We start from the raw sequence: 12,548 nt of genomic DNA, 5'->3' as shown, positions 1-12,548 counted from the left end.
GAGGTTGGACATCAGACAAGCAGCAGGGAGAAATGGTGTGTACCGCCAAAATATTTCACACCTCAGTGAATGACGGGTTTATTTCAACCAAATCAGAGTTGGTGATTGTTGGAGCCGTGGAAAGATGAGTCAAGACATTTTATAGAGTTTTATTTTGTTTCTGTCGAGTTTGAATGGAGATGACAATATTAAAATTACAGTTTAGCAGAGGGAGTCTGGTTAGTTTGACGAGAGATGTTTCTAGTTACACCAAACATACCTTGCTCTTAATAAAGGTCTCTCTGTTGCAATCCTTTCCATAATGTTGTCAGACACATAGAATAGCAATCTGAGCCTGTCAGTGACAAAAACAAGCACTTTTAGTGGATATAGTTTGACTGAACGCAGTTGCAAACTGTTGTAGCCCAGATTCCCTTCTGATGGCTGCAGTTCCCACCCTCAAAAATGGACCAGTTTCAAAAATTGTTGATCCTATTAGTCACTTAAACACAAAATATCAGCCCAGGTTGAAAAATACCAAAATTACACTTTCAAATTTAACACCTGAGATAAATGTCTGTGGTAGAATTATTGTACCTTAGTCTAGAAACTCAGGTTGCAGTGTCTGCAGCTGTATGCTAAGTCAGCTCAAGAAAACGTCAAGAAATCTTGTAACGTGTCCTCCATTTCAGAAAACCGAAAAGGGGTGACCAACTGACAGGCCATAGAGGCGGTGGAAATCCCTGATACATTCCCAGGGATCCACTCTGTCAAAACAGGCCCAAGCATCTCTGCCGCTAATACCATCTGTGACACACACACACACTTCCTGTCTCCCACACTCTACAGCTTGCTGTACACCAGGGGCCATGTCAAATCGCAGAGTTATTCCAGGGACTCACTGCGGTGTGGGAGGCACAAGTCACCATACATGCCAGCCCCCAAAACAGCCAGGCCAAATGGTGTGTCACACCAGCTTGGAAGAGAGGGAAAACACTGATGGAGCCTGGACTGCTCCATTTGGAAACGAGAGAGAGAGAGACGGGACCAGAAAGACAGAGAGAGGGAGAGACTTGGAAACCTGGGAAGCGCTAAACCCCCACAATTAGCACCATTGATGGGACGAGTGGCTCTGATCCCAAAACAATCAGATCTGGGCTTATTTGTTTCTGGGCCATGATTTGAGAGGCTGCAGCTTTGGACGTCTTCACACTGTTGAAATTAAACCAGGAGCATTTTAAAACAGTAATTAATTGAAATAGTATTGGTTATAATGATATTTTAGGTTGTATAACAAAAAGACAGTATACTGCTGAGCATCTGTGATGTCAGTGCTGTGGTGTTTTGATGATGATTCATCCAATCTGTCCAATAATTTGACATCCTGTATTTTCTGCTGATGACGCTTCAGACTTTGCAGGTGGGGCTATTCTTTCTCTGTCTCAGTTTTCTGTTGATATATGAGCCATGTTGACTGTTACTGCTCATCCTTTCTGTACTGTACTGTACTAAATCATAAAATGACCATGAGATGTCATCAGATTAAAACATTTCCATTTTGGTTCTGAATGTCTGTTTTTGTTTGCCCTTTTCATGCGTGTCAGAGTTAAAATTAATGCTGATAGTTTGCCAAAACCCTACGTCTTGTTTACGAGTCATAGGAAATAATGTTCTTGAAGGACTAGATGTTTATCATCGTTAAATTGAGCAATATGTTAATTGAGTCTGGCAGGCAGAAGGCAGGCTGTCACTGAAGTCCAGCTCCAGATTGTGTATTTTAAGAACAATAGGTTTCTGTTTTTAGAACACCAGGCTTAGCTTTACATTGACCGACCATTGGCAAAGTTGCAAACAGCTGATCAACTTACAGTGTAGGACCTGTTGTTGCTTGTCATTGCTAAAATCTGATCTTGTGCTCGTCTTATGGTCATGTAGGTTCAGTGTCTGTGCAGTCTGCCTCAGCAATAGTATGGTGAGGAGGGGCCAGGAGGAAATAGCTTTCTTCAACCATAGATTGTGCATTAGATAAGGATTCAACCTATAAGCTGTCTATGGTTCCAAATTGCTATTTGAACTGCAGTGCTCATTTTTAAATGCTAGGGTCTTACATATTGCTCTTTTAAACAACTACTGGCTGAGCTGAAAATGTACAATAATCACTTTATATTGCATCGTATTTGTTATAGAGTGGATCAAATGGGCAATGATATTACTTTAAAATATATTCATGAATTATAATGTCTAAAATCTGGCTAGTAGGGAATGGGAGCCTTGCACTGTGTTGTGAATAAGAAGTCTAAATTTTGAATGGTTCCCTGATTCATAATCAAATAGGAGTGAAGGAGAAAAACTTATGCAACTATGTGCACTGAACAGCTAAAAATGTCCGACTACGGAAAGGGACATGGTCCAAAAAGACTAAAGAAAAGCCTGCACTGCATAAGAGCAGTTAGTCAGCAAGTCTCACTAAAGCTATCTGGATGGATGGTTGGATTGAAACGGCTGAATTGAGATGGAGGGAGGGACGGATGGCGTGGGACTCTGCTCTCCTTCCTCCTCCCCCCTCTCGTCCTCCCACCATCATTCTGACACACTCAGCCTTCATGTCTCTACTTTTCCCCTTCAAACCGGGGAAGCGGCAGCAGAAGTGGCAGATCGGCACAAATGTGACATGGGCCTCATTTGCCCCTGACAAATAGCAAAAACGGCAAGAAAAAAAAAATCTGCATGAACACTTCAGAAGCTATTAAAACTAAAGTTTGAAGCAGGGCATATGGTGCAGATAAAATTTAACACTGTGGCTATCATGCATTCAATTTTCCACCACAAAAAATAAAGATAGCAAGATACATAACAACTATAAAAACACAATAAAGCCAAATGTGATTGAATTTTAGTACCCATTTCATTTCTGTGTTTCTCCTTTGAATCACAAAATGGTGTCAGCAGTCATCGCTCAATTGCGCTTCTCTATTCCTGGCTCATTACAACTGAGAGAATAGTGCTGGGTAATTGTTTGACCCTGCCTGCTCAACCTACGTCCTTGGCTGCTGAGAGCGCTCGACGTGAGAGTTCTATGGGATAAATGGTGGCTATTCCCACACTCTGCCCTGTGGCTGTCTGCAAACAGAGCGCCATCGTATCGGTGACAAGAGAAGCCTGATGAAGGTACGCTGGCTGCACAAACCCAATGCAGGCCCCGGCAGCGGCAGCACCACCTCTCTAAAAGGACCCATTGTGCCCCGCCAAAGCCTTTCCCTCTCTGCAGTGAAGTGGCCATTGTGGCACGCAGAATAGCCATCCCTCTCCATCGCCTGGCGGGGAAAGTGCCGTCATGCTGAGGCTGAGTGTGGCTGCGGCCGTAGGAGTAGACAGTATCTCAATATCATGACCCCCATCAGCCCCCGAGTGGCCCCTGACGCTCTGCCCATCCTTCCCACAGGTGGGGACAATCCAGACCTAATTTCAGCCAGTGAATAGAGCATAAGGAACAGGTGCTTTCTGCTATTTGAGATAGCTACATTTCAAAATGTAGCTAGAGGTGTAGTCGGGAGCTGGTGGAGTTTTTAGCATGTCTAACTCAGGTTTGGACATCTCGTGTTGATTTGGCTGCAGGGGTTCTCTGAAAATATAATATGATTTTTGACCCAGTTATCATGTGTCTGTTAAGTCCTTCAACAAAAATACAACACTTTTGCTTTTGCTCCCATTTTTCACAAGTTGAAGTAAAAGATCTTAGACTTCTCCTGTGCACACAAAAGATCTATTTCTCTCAAATTTTGCTCGCAAATTTGTTAAAATCACTGAGCACTTCTCCTTTGCCAAGATAATCCATCCACCTTACAGGTGTGGCATACAGAGATGATGATTAAACAGCATGATTATTGCATGGCCCTGGACTGGTCACAATAAAAGGCCACCCTAATTTGTGCATTTTTATCTTGACAAAAAAGACACTAGACTATTTCACACACTGTAAAAAATTAAGTTCAGAAAACTCGTAATTTCAACACAACCATCTTCACTAAATTTTTGAGCTGAAGTCAAACTCAAACTTGCTTTGAGATAAACTGGATAACATTCTCCCCCTAAAAAAAACTTATTTCAAATATATCTATATTTCAAAAATTGTTTACAGTGAGCTGTGAAACGAATTTGTTATTATTTGGGTGCTTGAAAATTAAATGGTTGCTAGAGAAAATATTAAATTATTAACCATTATTGATTTTTCTGAAATATATTTTTTTGTTTCTAAAAATCAAGGATTCAAGAAGAAAAGTTAATTATCTCAATAAAAGATTATACGTTGGTCTGACTTTTAAAATGTCATTCAAAAAATTTAAAGTAGGAGTTTCATTCAGTTGCCTCAAAATTAGAAGTTTTCTCAACTTTTTTGTCTTTTAGCGCATATGTCTACAGATACCAGTTTTTCTCTGACCATCCTCTGACTAACTTTTGCTTGTTGCCTTTGATGGTTGGGTTGGTTAAGTTTAGCCAAGTGACCGGTTAAGCCAAGCAGAAGCAGAGTAGAGCAGGTCATGACTTTGTCCTCCTGGGCAAAAAATGCTATCTATAGCCATATGTGGAATTGTCATACTTCAGTGGCGAATAAATGTCTTTTTTCCAGATAAAACTAGGCATCTTACAGTGGGACCAGTCCAAGACACACCTGTGATCATGCTGTTTAATCAGCATCTCTATAAGCCACATTAGGGCACTAAGGTATCTGTAGTCCTATGTGTCATTGCCATCGTTCAGTTCCTTATAAATGTCTTTTAATCAGATTTTAATAAATGTTTGATCAAAAGTCTTGGATCTTTTACTACAATTCATGAAAATGGGAGAAGAAACAAAAGTATTGCATTCATATTTTTGTCGAGTGTATATTCATCCATGGCAGGATGAGCAAAGGCCTTACGGATTTCTAGGAGATGAATAAACTGCGGTGGAGCACAACAATTCTCTTAAGGGTTTTGACTGAAAGCAGTTCACTGTTTTCCAAGGTGCTCAGCTGAGAATCAGCTAAGGAGTTGAGAGGGGGAGTTCAAAAGTAAAAAAATAAATAAATAAACAGAGACACTGCAATTATTGAAAGGGCATCTGAGTAAGCTCGTCTGGCTTTATGTCCACAGTCATGTGTGATTCATGTACAAATCAGTGTAGGAGAACACCAGATCTGAACTTTCCTTGGACTGTCTGTATTCCTGCATCTTTGAAAATGCTGCATACTGTTGCAGCTGGAAAAAAGTCTCATAATATGCTTTGTTGACCATAGGATAAATTAATTAAACATTCCCTAAGAGGAAAAGAAAAAAGGCTTATGGTGGATTAGCTTGCGTTTGATTGCATAAGGTTCTGTCCAAATAGCAAGTAAGTGACTGATGGTAATGTCCAGTACTTGTCTTTAGCAGCGAGTGCTATTGTGTAGCTAGATATGCAAGTGTTATGCAAACAAATTGCATGATTATGCAAAACTAGAAATAGTGTGGATGAGTGAAATCCCACAGCATAAGGATTAGTTACTAACACCCACTCCTCAATTATGAGCATAAAACTCTTATGTGGGGTTTTTTGTGTCCCATATCCCTGTTACGCAACCTGCTCCACTTTGAAATAGGATCCTTTCACAGCTAACCGCATGTTAGCAGACCCTGGAATTGATGGATACAGCCCAGCTAAAGATGGGGAGGGTCTTGGTGCGCACGTATGATGACGCAAAGCCAAATGAGAATCAGAACAATTTGATTTCACAGGTTCTGTGGTGCAAAAAGCCACCAGTGTTTACTACAGACTCTCAGAGAGGAAGGACTATCTTCAGGTTGCAGGTGAACATGATACATCATCCTCAACAGTGAGGTTACATCAGCTCATTTTGTCCGGAACGTGCCCTTCCAAACGGGGAGGTTGCAAGTGTGGGCGGTTATTTTTAAACCTGAGAAACAGCAGCTGCCTTTGCGCTGGAGTAATTTAGGTTAAACAGCTCAGTGGCGGGTGCTAAAGAGATATGTCCCACACCTGAAACTAAAAATCTCTCTGGCCGAGAGTTCTCTCAGGTCTAGTTTGGCTTGACACCTGAGGGAGATGACATTCAAGGCGAGGCCAGAAAGACACAAGGTGCAGACATGACAAAGTGGCTGAAAATATCCGTTTTATTTCTCTATTATTGATACTTCTCCATTCTCTTTCAGAAATTCCAGCTCGACTATACAACCAAAGATCTCGCTTGAGCCTCTTAAAAGGCGAGCAATATGGTAATGCAAATATTTCAAATCAGGCTCACACTGGAGGCTACAAAGAACATCTTCATTAATTCATTGGCAGCGCTTGCTTTTTGGGGGTTACTCAGATATGAAAAAAGGGAGCTGGGATTACAATACTTTCAACTATTTGAGAGAAGAAAAAAAAACCCTCATCCAAGATTCAGATGTACTTATGAGCTCTGCCGAATGAATTCATGACCCAGTCTTTGTGGAATACAGTAGAGTATGTGGCACAGATCCAGGATTTTCAACACTCAAGTCTCTCTACTCTTTCACAATTAGAAAGACCAAAGTTGACAAGTTGTTAAAAGCAGTGCAGAGCTTTGAACTCACGCCATCACACGATGGCACCTTTGCATTTTTTCCTTTGCAGGAAACACCACGACAAGAGATGTACAAACTTTAACAATCTCAATAATAAATGTCCTGCCAGACTGACTATTATTAGTCCCAAGATAGACTAAGGAAACTAAAGGGAGATTACATCATAATGAACACTCTGTTCTCCAGACTCTGCCAGTTCTACAGTCTGAGGTTCCACCCAGAACCTTTTGTTTGACCCTTGATAAACCCTTTTTTGAAGAAAGGGTTCTTTCTAAGACTGAGGGTTGCATTAAGAAACCTTTTCATCCAAAGAACAATTTTTCATCAAGGGTTCTTTAAGAACTCTTTTGTCAAGGATCCTTTGAACCATAATATAAAAGAGTTCTTGGTAGAACCCCTGGGTGGGTTCTAGATAAAAAACCCTTGGGGTATAAAAAGGTTTGTGGTAGAACTACCTAGGTAGATTCTTGTTAGCATCCTTAGATGGTGGAAAAGTTCCGGAAAGAACCCAAAGAGAGTTCTAGGTCCTAGGTGGAACCATTGTTGTTCTGGGTGAAACCTTTTACAGATGGTTCTAGGTATAACCACTTATGTTAGGTTCTAGGTAGAACTGTCTGAAAGAGTTCCAAGAGGAAAATTTATAAAAGCTTCCACCAGGAATCAAAAAAAGTTCTTCTATGGAGACAAGCTGAAGAACCTTTTATGGTTCTAGTTTTATGTCTTAATGTGTAGTGAAGTTTATGGGTGATGTGATAATGAACAGCAAATAAATGATTGTGCATATTTTGAAAAATAAGCTAATATGTTATTCCCTGAGGTGAGAGTTTTCAGTGTTTAGTGGATTTCTTCATTTCTTCTTCATAGATACTTTGGTTTTTTTATTGTGGTTCTCCATGCATCTCCCATAAGCTTAAAAAGGACTGGCACCAAGCAGAGCATAGAACGTTCTTCAGTGATTTAATGACCCTTCCGTCATTTTTAGTTTCCTTGATCTAGACACGGATATCCTCCCAGCGTGGCCGCACAGGAGGGAAGGGCGTAACCTGATCGGATCGACAGGCCGCGCTGTATCCTCTCTGTCTACCACCTCCTTCTCTTTCTCTCACATCCATGCAATCACTCAGAGACAGAGAGAGCTCCTTCACTCCATCTCTCCATCATGGCCACTTCCATGTCTATTCTGCCACTGTTTAATCAAAGGAGAAAAGCGATAGAAAGAGCAGGCTGGGCATGTGTTCCCTCATCATGGCCCCCACAGCTAAAATGGAGGGCGTGAGGAGGAGTAGGACCAAATCTTTCATTTTCCTATTTCATTTCCTCCCTTTTTTTATGCAAGTGAAAAGTGTCTGCCTTCTTTATAGCTCCCCTAAGCTCCCCTTAACCTCCTCTTCTCTCCCGCTCTGCAGGCGGATGGTGGACGGATGGACGGGAAGATGGATGAGGGCCAGACGGCAAGCGGCAGAAGAGTGAGTTAATGAGGCAGATTGCTCTCTTCGCCGCCGTGCGAGGGATTACAGGAAGATTACCCATTCTGATTCTCTTCTCTTCCAATTTCGCTCTCTCGGTCTCTGTGGTGGTAAACTGGAGGGGCGCGGCGGGGCGGGGAGGGGGCGTGGGGACGGTGTGAGCGCCTGTGTTTTGATAGAGGTGAGATAGAAGGCAGTGCCTGGGCTCTCTGTCAGGGGAAAATGACAGCTGCTCAAAACACTGACCTGTGAAGGGATAGAGTTTCTGACTGATGCCTCCAATCTGACAGCTGCTTCGAGGGCTGTGCTCGGCCTAAATATACCCAGCATGAGACTGAATATATTATAAGCCACATGAGATCCAGCTCCTTCATCATTGAGTTCATTCTCTGAGATCAATCCCAACAAACTGGGTCTGCAGATCCCAGCAATAAAAATCCAGATAGTGGACACTTCACAATAAGTCGAATTATGCATTTGAAAAGGTGTTGTTTTTCCGCCCTGCTCAAATGGCATGCTGATGGCGTGTTGACCCAAAATGATGGCATTTGAGTTGAAAAGCTGGAGATTTGTATTCAGGAAAGTTGTTGGAAGCCTCATGTCAGAGGGATGAGCGAAAACAAAGAGAAGCACAGGACCTCAAATCCACTTTTTGCACTCACCGAATAACAAACAGTGAAAAGGTCTGCAGAAATTATTCAAATTGCAGGGGAATTTGCAATTATTATAAGTCATCTCAACCCACAAAGGCAATGTTAAGCACCCTTCATGAAGTGCACTGAAAGCTCTGAGAACAAAAGTGGAATCATGTATGGGCCCATTTTCCACCGCCAGTGTCTGCTCAGTGTGTATTAGTATAAAGGAGAGAAGTTATTTAGGTATTTCCAAAGCCATTGTCAAAACTAGGGTTGTTAGACTGAGTTGATGGTGGAGTCATTTTGGTGACAGAGATTTTTTTTTTTGCCAACTGGGAATTAAGAGCTGGATGCCAAATTGTTCCCAGGAAAGGCAAAGTTGGTGCCATAATTGTTTGGTTGAGTGATGATGAAGTTTTCCTTCTGAAAAAGACCTTGTGGTCAAATGCCAGTGTGGCCTTTTGTCCTGGCCTGAGAAGGTAACCAGGATATGAGTCACACCACCTTGATTTCTAGCATTCATTTGCATTAAGAAGACAGCCGGCTCAATAAGCACTACCACCTTCTCTGTGTGTGGCTCAGCCAATCATCCCTTACTCTATTGTATTTTCATCCTGAAGGTCTTTAAACAATGAATTCAGGTCAATCAGAGCTGACACGCTTTTGTGCATTCAAACTTCACTACAGGTAGCACCGTGTGTGAAAATCCATTTTAGTCACTCTTACTCTATGTATATATATTCTAATGTTACTGCCATTTTTCCTACAGTAGGGGAGATCCAGGAGCGTTGTAGCATTGTCATTTTGACCACGTCTCTGTGAGCAACGCTGTGCATTTTACAACAACAACAACAAAAAAGAATTTTTTAATATCAAGATCATTTTTTGCTGAGCGTTCATTGTATTGTACATACAAGTGTTTGACTTAAATTATCTAAAGTAGCCATTTTTCTACTTTAATATGATGCTTTGTATTTATGCTACCTTCAAGCGCACATGCTAAAATAATTAGCAATGTAATGCTCTTGGTGGGGACAGTTGTAACAATTCATGGAACACTTTGCAAACTCAAGGCAAAAAGCAGTGTGGGTCAGGTGTGTTTGTTGTCAGTTGTGGGCCCACAAAACTTTCTCCCTAGGGGCAACTATGACAGTGATTGAACCCTTATGTGACACACGCATATTCAGAAGTCCACACACACATTAAGTGATTTTTGTCAATGTAATTTGTTCATTTTATTCAAAACTGTTTACTCTTTATTCTACACTAAAGTTCTTTCATAAATTGGATAGTGTAGATCGTAATATACATTTTCTTTTATAAATGTACTTTTTATTGTTACATCGATTCCTAGCCAGCGTTACAACTCACCCCTCTTTGGCCACCCACCATTAATAAAGTGCCTTCTTTTGCTCAAGATCTCTGCCAGTTTAAAGGGAGTTTTTCCTTGCCATGGTTGCCTCAGTGCTTGCTCTTGGTGGGAACAACTGGGTTTATAAATCATACGGTCTAGACCAGCTCTGCAAGAAAAGTGCCCTGAGGTAACTTTGCTCTCACTTGGTGTTATACAAATATACTGACTTTAATTTTATTTTAGTAGATTTGTGAAGTGAGTAATAATAGTAGCAGACCAAAGTGGTGTCTTAAAGTTTGAGAGATCTAGCACACACACAAAAAAAAATACTTAGCAAAAAGTGTCACTATCATCCCTGGTCTCCCCTACTTCTGTATTCATCAAACTTTACTACAGTTAGCACTACGCAAAAATTCTTCTTTTGTCATGTACTGCCATTTTCCTTCAGTAAAGGTATTCCCACCTTGCGAATAAGTACAATAGTGACGTGGTTTTAGACAAGAGATCAATATGCAAATATTGTGGAAAAAGACAAACCAGTGGCTTCCTATTTAATGTGAAAAAATCACACGGCTTCAGTATAAAAAGACAGAGTAGGTCAGTTTTCCCACTGGCGCTTACAGGCACTCTCTCCGTATGTGGTGTCTGGTCTCCTCCTCTCTGTGGTCCTTGCCTCTCTGCCTCTGCGCCGCTGGTCTAGGCAGCTGCAGCTCGGTTTAATTATTCTAAGTAGAACTAACCCCACTTGTAAATCATAATCAGGGCTCTACCGATTTGTAGTTCTTGTTATTTCTCCTCTGGTTCAGGGATTTTGTGTAGAGACACCGTTACGCACCCCAGTGGGCGTTTGGCGACACGGTGGCGCAGGAGTCGCATGCAGTCGCAGTGTAGTCGGCGCAATACTGAGACCAAAATATCCACGTTTACTGTACGTGCGTCCATTTCTGACCACATTTACTCAGAGAAAACACTTCTGAGATAGCACGAAGACAACAGAGTATCGGATCACAGCCAGTCTGCCCTTCAGCAGTCAATTGTAATGCAGCTGGTCAGTAAAGAAAGTATACCCCCCGGTGGCCTGATTCTCGGTGTCATAAAAGATTTGATTGTAACATTTTAAGGATAAATTCATGAGAAATTATTTAAATTTTAATAATAAACACAGTGGATGTTGCTAAAGACATGAATCGCCTCTCTGGTGGGTAAAATTCCAGCAAATTTACAATCCAGGGATTTGGACTGAAGGAGAAGTACAAGTCAGTAGGCTGTGTGTGTGTGTGACAATTAGGCCACATGTAACACTATCAATATAATACACAGCAGATCTCAGCTGCTACAATTTAAGTATTTTTTATTCTAAACTGAGGAAATAAAACGACACCTTCATGAATGTCGGAACCTGTAAGAATAAGCCCTCACAAGTCGTCTGGACATTGCGTAAAAACACATCCACAGCTTCAGGATGCACAAAAACTGACTTTCACCGAGCATTTTTCTCTTTTTGCGAATTCCCACACTCCGCTGCTGCTGCTTCTGTCACGCGTGGCTTCAAAACATATATGTCCGTCATCACCCCCCCGTAACCCCCCCTCCCCTCCAACACACCGGATTCAACGTGTCTGCTCCCAGAACCGCAGAAAACAAACAGCAGATCCACTCGCCTCCCAAATCTCCTCCAAATATTGACCCATTACGCATCGTTTACTGCTGGCTCCCTCTCAGCAAAACAAAGCCAACAACTGCTCATTACTGGACTATGATGTGAGTGTATTTATTTATTTTTTCCCCCGAAATCACCTGTCATGATTTGGAGAGCATTATTCGCAGAGAGTGACAAATCCTCAGAGCCAGAAGAAACCCCACAGAAGCACACAGTCACAGCAAAGAAGAGAAAAGTCCTTACTTGTGTTTTGCGGCAATCCCTCCGATATTATTCTCCAGACTTGGGGAGCTTTGTAAATATCCCTGGATAAAGCCTGGGTGCAATTCACGCTTCTGTAATTATTTTTTTTTATCCAGAGCGTTGAGCAGAGCAGAACGCAGGTTTTCTTTCCCCCCTCTCTCCTTCAAGACAGATGTGAACGGTCCTGGCCGAGTCGCTCCACCTGCATCCCTGCTGTCAAGTCAGCCACAAGGCACGAAACGCGCACTCGGATTCTCCTTTTCAAATGAAAACTCCTACAGTGATGTGTATCGCCGGGGCTTTTATTGTGGAGGTGCCGTTGCCGTGTTTCTGGTGGACGCTTCTGGGTGTTTCTGGGTGCTTTGACGCATCTTCCACCTGCATCCACTCGAATGGGAGACACAGCCGCGGCATCAGCACAGCAGTGGCAGCAGCGGCACCGCACTGAGGAGGCCGCCCACAGAGACACGCCCCGCTCCGGCTGGAGAAGGCTACTTCACCCTGGGCGAGGAGGGAGACGGGAGGGCGATGCTGCTGGATGCGCTGCTCAAGATACTTCACTTTTCTGTGCGAGTGGTCGCACCTGACAGGCAGCAGAGATTTCATGAATGTATTAATGGATGTAAT

At 42.3% G+C, this 12,548-nt stretch overlaps 1 protein-coding gene across 6 annotated transcripts in view; it reads right to left on the bottom strand.

The window, feature by feature from the left end:
* Positions 1–12,187, bottom strand: part of nrxn2b (neurexin 2b) — an 884,227-nt gene extending 872,040 nt beyond the window's left edge. For 3 of the 6 annotated variants that reach the window (XM_084712247.1, XM_084712249.1, XM_084712250.1), the window contains exon 1: positions 11,922–12,168. The gene's annotated coding sequence lies outside the window, so the exon portion shown is untranslated. Of the gene's footprint in view, positions 1–11,921 lie in introns of all 6 variants that reach the window. The other 3 variants (XM_084712252.1, XM_084712251.1, XM_084712248.1) reach the window with 3 other exon arrangements.
* Between the last annotated feature and the right edge of the window lie 361 nt (positions 12,188–12,548).

This window comes from Lutjanus erythropterus, chromosome 23, assembly GCF_056507025.1.
Source record: "Lutjanus erythropterus isolate fLutEry1 chromosome 23, fLutEry1.hap2, whole genome shotgun sequence".
Taxonomy (NCBI): Eukaryota; Metazoa; Chordata; class Actinopteri; order Lutjaniformes; family Lutjanidae; genus Lutjanus; species Lutjanus erythropterus.
The sequence above is the reverse complement of the archived record's forward strand: the minus strand, read 5'-3'. Positions and strand labels throughout refer to the sequence as shown.